Source organism: Panthera onca, chromosome A1 (assembly GCF_046562875.1).
Source record: "Panthera onca isolate mPanOnc1 chromosome A1, mPanOnc1 haplotype 2, whole genome shotgun sequence".
Taxonomy (NCBI): domain Eukaryota; kingdom Metazoa; phylum Chordata; class Mammalia; order Carnivora; family Felidae; genus Panthera; species Panthera onca.
The window spans coordinates 141043777-141054047 of record NC_138339.1 but is presented as its reverse complement, the minus strand read 5'-3'; the positions used below and the strand labels follow the sequence as shown (position 1 = coordinate 141054047).

Here is a 10271-nt window from a genome sequence, read left to right as displayed (position 1 = left end):
TTCTGCTTGTATTGAAATAAGAGTATTTTTTCTTACTATATCAATATGCTAAATTATATAGATTGATATTTGAAGTTTTCAAAAGTTTACTTATTTATTGAGAGAGAGAGAGAGAGAGAGAGAGAGAGAGAGAGAGAGAACACAGGAGAGGAGGGGCAGAGAGAGAATCCCAAGCAGGCATTGCTCTGTCAGCATAGAACCCAATGTGGCGCTTGATCCTACAAGCTGTGAGACCATGACCTGAGCTGAAATCCAGAGTTGGATGCTCAAGTGACTGAGCCACTCAGGTGCCCTTGATATTTGAATATTAAATCAAGATTGCATTCACAGCACAAACCGTACTTGGTTTTAGTATATTATCCTTTATACAAAATAATTTGTATTCTAGTTACTAACATTTTGTAAGGAGTTTTTACATTCATCAGGCAAGTTGGCTTGTAGTTTGTTTTGTTTTGTTTTGTTTTTGATTTTGGGATCAGAGTAATGCTATACTCATAAATGAGTTGGGAAATATTTCCTTTCCTATAATTTGTGTGTGTGTGTGTAATTGGTATTATTTGTTCTTTAAGTGTTTGATAGGATTCACCAGCAGAGTGATATGGGTCTGTAGTTTTTCTTGTGGGTAGATCTTAACTATGAATCAGTATCTTTAATAGATACTGGGCTATTTGGGTTTTCTATTTTTTTTTCCCTGAGTGAGTTTTGGTAGTTTGTGCTTTGCAAGGAATTTATCCATTTCATTCAGTTGTCAGATTTACTGAGAGAATGTTGTTCATGATATTAATCTTTATTAATCTTTCAATATCTGTAGCAGTTTAATCTGTCTCAATTTTGGTAATTTATTCTTTTATTTATGATCAGTTCAGTCCTAAGCTTGTAAATTTTTTTCATCTTCTCAAAACCAATTCTTCATTTTATTGATTTTTTTCTATTGCTCTAATTTTTTTTTTTATTGATTTCCATTCTGATCTTTATTATTTTCTTTCTTTTTCCTAATTTGGGTTTATTTGTTCTGGGTTGTTGTTGTTGTTGTTTTTGTTGTTGTTGCTTTTGTTTTTGTTTTTTTAATTTCTAAGGTAGAAGTTGATGTCACCATTTTATGATCTTTATTCTTCGTAATGTAGGCATTTAGTCCTGTGTATTTCTCTCTAATCAGTGGCATCTCACAGATTATGTACCACAGTTCTATTTTCCTACAATTCAAAAAAACTTTTTCATCAAATTATTATGCTGTATATTTAAACTTACACAGTGCTGTGTGACCATTTTATTTCAATAAAATTAGGGAAAAAATGCAATCTCTTTTCATTTCTCTTGTCCTCTTTAATTTCTTCTTTGATGTGGGGATTATTTAGGTACATGTTGTTTAATTTCCCCATACTTGGTGTTTTCCAGGTATAGTTCTTCTACTCTTGTCTTACTCAATTGCATTGGGGTCCGAGAACATATTTTGTATGACTCTGATCATTTACAATTTATTCAAACTTGTTTTATCTCCAAGAGTATGATCTCTCTTGCTTACTGTTTCATGTGAAGCTGAATAGAATGTGTATTCTTCTCAGGGGGACACCTGGGTGGTTCATTCGGTTAAATGTCACTCTTGATCTCTGCTCAGGTCATTATCCCAGGGTCATAGGATTGACCCCGTGTGGGGCTCTGTGCTGAGCATGGAGCCTGCTTGGGATTCTCTCTCTCGCTCCCCCCCTACTCAAATGCTCTCTCTCTCTCTCTCTTTTTCTCTGTCTCTCTCTCCCAAAAAGAAAAAAAAAAAAAAAAAAAAAAAAAAGGAATGTGTATTCTTCCCTTACTGGATGAGATGTAAGTTAAACTGATTGGTAGTGCTTTCCAACTCTTCTGTATACTTACTGAATTTGTATGTGTTTTCTGTCAATTTTTGAGAAAAGAAAGTTGAAATATGAAATATTTCATATAATTTTGTAGCTTTGCCTGTTTCTCCTTGCTGTTTGGTCTGTTTCTATTTTAAGAATTTTGAAACTCCATTATTAGGTCTGCTTGATGAGCTGACGCCTTTATTATGATGAAAAGACCTTCATTATCCCTGGTGAAATATTTTGCTCTGAAATTTACTTTGTCTGTTGTTGCTATAGCCATGCCAACTTTCTTGTTACAGTATTAGTGTGGTGTACCTTTTTGTATTTTAATTTTATAAACTACTCTGTCTTTGTATTTGAAGTGAGGTTCTCATAGGTGGCTGTGGTTGAATCTTGCTTTTTATCTAATTACAAATCTTTTAATTTGGGTCACATGCCAATTATATTTAATATGATTTTTTGATATAATGAGAGTTAAATCTGCCACCTTGCTACTTGTTATTTGTTTTTCATTTTTCCTGTCTTTTCTCCCCCACTGGTCAGCTCTTTCTTCTTTTTTGCCTTTTTGTTTGACTAATAATTGTAATGGCCCTATTTTATCTCCTTTGTTGTCTTGATAATGTAATTCTATACTGTACTATTACAAAAGTTGCATTATTGTTTTTACACACTTGTAAAACATATCATAGTCTGCCTTCAGGCAATAGTTATGTCATTTCACATTTGGTATAAGAATGTTGCAATAGTATTTTTCCCTTTTGGCATTTGTGATATTGTTGTCATACATTTCATTGATATATAAATGCTGTAAATTCCTTGCTACATTCTTTTTTTTTTAAATCATTTTCTTTTAAAATATTTAGATAATGGTGGGAAAAATGTTATATAGGCTCACAAAATTACCATTTCTTGTACGTTTACATTCTTTTATGTAATTATACATATTCATCTGATAAAATTTTCCAGTGCTTGGAGGGCTTCATTTAACATTTGTTACAGTGCAAGTCTGTTGCAAATGAATTATTTCAGTTTTTATGTGTCTGAATGAAAAAGATATTTATTTCATCTCATTTTTGAGAGATAGTTTGGGCATAGAATCCTAGGTTGACAGTACTAAAATGCTTGAAAGTATTTATTGAAATAATTTAGAGATATTGCATTGTCACTGATATGAAATCTGTCGTACTTTGTTCTTCTCTGTGTAACGTGTCTTTTTCTCCTGGTGCTTTAAAAAATTTTTTTTTTTTAATGTTTATTTATTTTTTGAGAGAGAGAGAGAGACAGAGTGTGAACGGGGAAGGGATACAGAGAAAGGGAGAGACAGAATCCGAAGCAGGATCCAGACTCTGAGCTGTCAACACAGAGCCTGACGGGGGGCTCAAACCCGTGAACTGCGAGATCATGACCTGAGCTGAGGTCAGATGTTTAACCGACTGAATCACCCAGGTGCCCCTCTCCTAGTGTTTTTAAGACTTTCTCTACATCACTGTTACTGAGCAGTTAGATCATGATGCATTCTTTTGTAGTTTTCTTCATGTTTCTTGTGCTTAGTTTTTGTTAAGCTTTACATCTTTATTATTGTCAAATTTGGACATTTTTAAGCCATTATTTCTTCAGATATGTTTTTTGTCCTCTTTTCCCCTTTTTTGAAGACTCTAATTGCACCTGTATTATGCCAGTTAATATTGTCCCACAGGTCAGTGATGCTGTGTTCATTTTTGCTTTTAAGTCTTTTAAAACATTTTTTTTCTCAGTTTCATTTGGGATTATTTTTTAATGTTATTTTTCTAACTGAAGAATACAATGTTGACATACAACGTTACATTAGTTTCAGGTATACAACACAGTAATTTGACAATTCTGTACATTACACGTTCACCATGGTAAGTGCAGTTGCCATCTGTCACCGTACAATGTTATTACAGTGTTATTGATTATATTCCTTGTGTTTTATGTTTCATCTCCATGACTATTTTATAACTGATAGATTGTACCTCTTGATCCCCCTCACGTATTTCATTCATCCCCCCTCCCCACTCAGTTCCCTCTGGCATCTACCAGTTTGTACTCTGTATTTATGAATCTTTAAAAAAATTTTTGTTCAATGTTTATTTATTTTGAGGGGGGGCGCATACAGCATCAGTAGGGGAGGGGCAGAGAGAGAGGAGAGAAAGAATCCCAGGCAGGCTCAACGCTGTCGGCACAGAGCCCGATGTGGGGTTCAAATTCCTGAAACTGAGATTGTGACCTGAGCTGAGATCAAGAATTAGAGGCTTAACTGACTGAGGCACCAAGGCACCCTTGTACTTATGAATGTTTTTAAAAATATGGACTACGTCACAAATTTGTGTCATCCTTGTGCAGGGGTTATGCTAATCTTCTCTCTGTTGTTCCAATTTTAGTGCATGTGCTGCCAGAGTGAGCAGTGAGATCGTTTGTATTGCTGCATTTTCAAGTTCAGTGATATTTTCTTCTGCAATGTGTAATCTGCTATTAATCTTATCAAGTGTGTATTTACTCTCAGATGTCGTAGTTTTATCTGATCTCATTAATCTCATTGTAGTTTAAAAATTTTTTTTTAAATGTTTATTTTTGAGAGAGAGAGAGAGAACACGAGCGGGGGAGGGACACAGAGAGGGAGACTTAGAATCTGAAGCAGGCTCCAACCTCTGAGCTGTCAGTACAGAGCCCAACATGGGCTCGAACTCATGAACTGCGAGATCAGAACCTGAGCTGAAGTCGGATGTTCAACTGACTGAGCCACCCAGGCACCCTAACTCATTGTAGTTTTAATCATAAATTCAGTATGATCTTTTTTATATCTTCAAGGTTTTACTTAGCATGTTCAATCTTACAGTTTTTTGAACACATGGAATGCAATTATAATACTCATTTTAATGTTCTTGTCTGCTCATTCCATCCTCTGTGTTAGCACTGAGTCTTTTGATTTATCGATTTTGCTTCTCATTGTGTATAGTTATTTTTGCCCTTATTTAATGCCCGCTAATTTAAAAAAAAAAATTTTTTTTAACGTTTATTTATTTTTGAGACAGAGAGACAGAGCATGAATGGGGGAGGGTCAGAGAGAGGGAGACACAGAATCTGAAACAGGCTCCAGGCTCTGAGCTGTCAGCACAGAGCCCGATGCGGGGCTCGAACTCATGGACCACGAGATCATGACCTGAGCCGAAGTCAGCCGCTTAACTGACTGAGCCACACAGGCGCCCCTATGCCCGCTAATTTTTGATTGGATGACAGACATGCGATGTTTCACCTTGTTGGGTGCTTGAAAATTTTATGTTTCTTATAGTCGAATTTTGTTATGGAATGTGGTTATAAATTATTTGGATACAGTTTGATCCTTTCACTTTTTGTTTTTGGTATTTATTAGTCAGTACCAGAGTAGCATTTAGCCTAGGGATAATTATTTTCTACTTCTGAGGCAAGACCATTCTAAATCTTCTACCCAATGCCCCCAGGAATTATGAGGGTTTGTAGTCTGGCTCTTGATAACCAGTATGTTCTCAGTCCTTTCTGACTGTCTATTCTTTTCTCTCTAATCTTTCTCTTGGCTTCCCTCTCCTCCGCCACCATCATCTGGTAGTCTCATTCCATGCATACTCTGCTTAATACTGAATGGAATCTTCATGCAATTCTCTGGAGTTTTCTCGTGCTTATCTCTTCTCTTTTGATACTCTGCCCTGTGAAATTTTGTGTCTGTTTTCCGGTCTATCAGACATGTCTCCTCATCTCAGGGAATGTACTGGGCTCACCCCCAGGTTCCCTTGCCTGTGCTTCAGCCTGAAAAGTCTCTCAAGGAAATCAATTGGGACAATCACAGACAGAATCTTGTTTCTCATGTCGTCTTCATAGCCCAGTGTCCAATGTCTTTAAAACCTTTTTTTCAAATATTTTCTTCAGGTTCTTATCTTTTTAGTTGATACTGTAAATTCAGGGTTTTTTTAAGTTCATTTTGGGCAGAATTGGAAGTCACAGATTCACTGAAAAAAAAGCAGGCATCAAGTTGTTTTATAGATTTTGATTTTATACAGATTGTCTGTTAGTAGAGCAGAAGTTATGGGTTGTAGCTAGTAAAATAATTTATAAGTCTAACCAGAAATTGTTCACTAAGGAAGAGATCTATATGACAAATAGCATAAAAGAGTTAGATAGTTTGTTGTGGTTCTTATTGATTATTTCATCTTGTGAGTATCTGCATCTATTTTTATATTACATCTCTACTTTAGCCATGATTTTTGAAATGAGAATTTTGATGTGAACAAAATACTTTTGTACATTGAAACCTATATAACTTCCAGAAGCACAGATTTGTTATTTCTTTGTACAGAAAAAGCTGCACACAATTAGCAAGCCTGTTAGGTATGGTTTTCCTATAATTAGTGATAACACCTGACTTAATTCAAAACTTCACTCTAACATAGTAACATTGTGAAAGCACAAGGAACTGAGTTGATTTTTGCAATATGTAACAAATATTTTTGGGTTGAAAATTAGAACATATCATGGGCATGGTAATTAACACTATAAATTGTATCAAGTCCTTATGCTCAAGACATAGACATTTTAGGGACACCTGGGTGGGTCAGTCAGTTAAGCATCCCACTTGTGATTTCAGCACAGGTCTTGATTTCACTATTTCACTATTTCTAGGATTGAGCCCTGTGTGTTGGGCTCTATGCTGATAGCACTTGGGATTCTCTCTCCCTCTCTCTGCCCCTTCCCCGTTTGCACTCTCTCCCCTTCTCTCTCTCTCAAAAATAAATAAACATTAAAAAAAAAAAAAAGGAAGACATTTTAGCACCTTTGCCTGTGAATTTACTGTTAAACCTCACAGTCATAACTTATCCATGTTGTGGTCAGGAAAGCCACTATTGGAGAAATGGACTTGGTCATTGTCATCTTAGGGCAGGTACACCCTTGCCTTAAGTTTACACTGAAGATTGAAGACTTGGGCTTTTAGTTTTATATTAAATCCCATCTCAGTAGGTTTAATGATTTTCTGAAAGAGTATTCAAAATTAGTTATTCAAAAACATATGAAATGTATCCAAGCAGTTCATCTTTTTTTTTTTTTTTTTTTTTAACATTTATCTATTATTCAGAGACAGAGAGAGATAGACGGTTAGCAGGGGAGGGGCAGAGAGAGAGAGGGAGACACAGAATCTGGAGCAGGCTCCAGGCTCTGAGCTGTCACCACAGAGCCCGATGCAGGGCTTGAACTCACAAACCGAGAGATCGTGACCTGAGCCAAAGTCGGACGCTTAACTGACTGAGCCACCCAGGTGCCCCAAGCAGTTCATCATTTGTAACACATGTATATTACAGTGAAGGATGCCAGTAGTTGGAGAAATTGTGGGCATGGGGAAAGGAGGTATATGGAACTGTTTGTACTTTCCTCTCAGTGTTGCTGTGAACTTAAAAATTACCAAGTGAATAAAGTTCATTAATTAAAAAAGACATAATTTATATATTCCTAATAAAACTATCATTGGGAAAATCATTTTACAACAAAGAGTTTTGCCCCCTTTCTCATGCTGCCAGTAATCAGAAATGAAAGCAATAACCTACAATACATGTGCAAAATTTAGAAGTTGAAGTATAGAGTCCCCCAAATGTTCCCTGATGTCCATGCTTATAAAAATGAACCACATTATTCAATTAGACTGGTTCAATTTACAGTATTGGGGAGAAAGGAACATGTGAATTGAAGTTGTTGAACTACAGTGAAATTTGATGCTGAAACTGAATTTAAGCATTTTATAAATTTTTAAGAGATGTTACCTAAATATTAAGACCATTGTGCAAATAATATATTCAAGTTTTGAAGTGTATGTGTAAACAGACATAGTTTTTTGTTATGAAACTGAGTGAAGTTAAATATTGTGCCATTTAAAGGATTTAAGAATAAGTTGTGTGCTATGTATCACATTGTGAAATACAAAACTAGCTGTCACCATGTTAGCCCACAAAAATTACAGATTTTGTTTTTCAAATACACAGGCAACAATACCCAATAACCAAAAATAATTAACAATTTTTAAACTTTCTAACATTTAGTTTTTGTTTTTAAATGTTATATGTTTATTTTTGATAGAGGAAGAGAGAGAGAGAGAGAGAGAGAGAGAGAGAGAGAGAATGAATGAGGGGCAAAGAGAGAGGGAGGGAGAGAATCCCAAGCAGGCTCTGCACTGTCAGCTCAGAGCGTGACGTGGAGCTTGAACTCCCGAACCTTGAGATCATGACAGGAATCAAAGTTGAATGCTCAACTGACTGAGCCACCCAGGGACCTACCCCCTAACATTTAGTTTTTAAAATTTAGATTTGACAATATAATCTAAGGTTGTATATATATCGTATATTATTTCATGTGCTAAAGCCGTATTTTCAGCGGTGTGATAGAGTCAGTTTATGCTGTCTCTTGAGGATCAATTTTTAAATATTCAGGATTTTTAAAAATTGTAGTAAGAATACTTAAAATGAGATCTACCCTCTTAACGTATTTTTCAAGTGTACAATATAGTATTATTGATTATGAGCATAATGCTGTACAGCAGGTCTCTGGAACTTATTCATCTTGCATAACTGAAACTTTATACCTGTTGACCAGGATAGCTCTCCATTTCCACCTTCTTTCAGTCCCTGGAAACCAGCATTTTACTCTCTCTTTCTATGAGTTTGACTTTTTAGATACCTCATGTAAGTTGCCTCATGCAGTAATTGTCCTCTACCGACTTATGTCACTTAGTATGATGTCTTGACCTAGTTGTTAACCATTAGTAGCTTGAAGGAGCCAATGGTAGGAATATTTATAGCACATAAAATGGAAAACACCAGAAATCAGGTTTTTGTTTTGTTTTGTTTTGTTTCCAGAGAGCTAGTTTACCAATACATTTCTAAATACTTGACTGAAAGTACTTCTGATGGTTGTTTTTGATTTTTTTCTTACACCTCGCCAGAGTCTTTCATTTATATTACTCTGTCAGGTTCCTGTAGGCATTTGGGGTTCTGATCTTCGACTAGAGGAAAACACAGATATTTCACCAGGCAGGTCAGAGAGAGCTGGGAGCACTGCTCCCAGCTGATTGATGACCATGGACATTTGCTTCAGTTTGGTCTTTTCCCACCTGGAAATCCACCAGGGCATTTGTGCCACAGAGTCAGGGCAGGCTCCAAATCTATACCTGCCATTTCAGGAGAGTAAGATAGTCCAGGAGAGTATGAATTTTAAGGCATTGATGAACCAGCAGCCATCGAAGAAAGACCCTGACATATAGAGACTCTGGAAGCAGGCAGATTCAGCTTCCTAAGGGGAAAAGGATAGTGAAGGCTGAGTTTGCTGAGGAGCAGTATTCATTCATTCTCTGCTGGACACAACTTCAGTGCTTATTTTGGACACACATGCATCTATCTTTGGGCACACATGCACCTTTAGGACCTGATCAATTTTATGCAGAACATCTGTTATTCTTCCCAGATGGAGGTTGAAGATAAATGGCTTGCCGCACTCAGAAGAAAAAAAAAATCTCTCATAAAAACTCAAAAGAAATGCATCAACTTCCATGGCTGGTGCTGAGATAGATCTGTGAAGAGAAGAAACCTCCCAGACAGTGATTGTAGGGGAAGGTTTAGGGCAGGAGGACACCTGGATCATAGGTTTCTGGACTCCATGGGCAGAGGAGGTCACGGTAGCAGCAGTCTGTTCCAGAGGTGGTGTTCTAGGGTAATTAATTATTCTGGTGGAGAGTTTGTATTCCCTTAGAATAGAAAGAAACCATGTGGTGGATCACCAAAGCATGGTTTACTATGAAGCCAGAGAAGTGTAAGCTTACATTGGAGATGCTGTAGGAGTGATTCAGATGTTCATATGCTTTTGTGGAGTTTGAAATAGTTGGCTATTTTAAGTGCGTTTGACTGAGATCACTGCCCCTTTCTAGTAAAACTTCTCTTCCACCATGCTTCCTGTTCTCGCAGGTGGTGACCATAGACATTTATGGGGCCCTTCTAAGGGGACATTGTGTTGGAGATATTCGAACTGCAATTTGAAAGGGCATTTAGAATATTTCCATATAACAGAAAACAATTTCACTTGGTTATTAATAATCCCCAGGGTTGTTTATTAAGCCAAAATGTGTTTTGAATTATTTGTCCAATGGTCTTTAATAAAGTTAACACTCAGTAATATTTTTTATCAGGAAAACTCAGAAATAAAATAATATGTTTGAAAATATTATCTAAGTAGCAAAATAACTCCCAGGTAAATACCTGGATGTCTTGAGCGAGTGTTTAGACACAGGGCTTCCTGATCTTGTGAGAGCGCTGAGCGTTGATAGGGGGGCCAAATTTCTCTGTGTGAAATACTTGAGATTATGGAGGTAAGAGATGCATATTTCGAGTCTGGTTTAGTTTTGTTAATTGAGGA

General features: G+C 36.4%; 1 non-coding gene across 1 annotated transcript; it reads right to left on the bottom strand.

The window, feature by feature from the left end:
- Positions 1-4153: 4153 nt before the first annotated feature.
- LOC132682511 (U6 spliceosomal RNA) lies at positions 4154-4258 on the bottom strand. The gene has a single exon (XR_009611699.1). It is a non-coding gene; the product is annotated as a U6 spliceosomal RNA (small nuclear RNA).
- Between the last annotated feature and the right edge of the window lie 6013 nt (positions 4259-10271).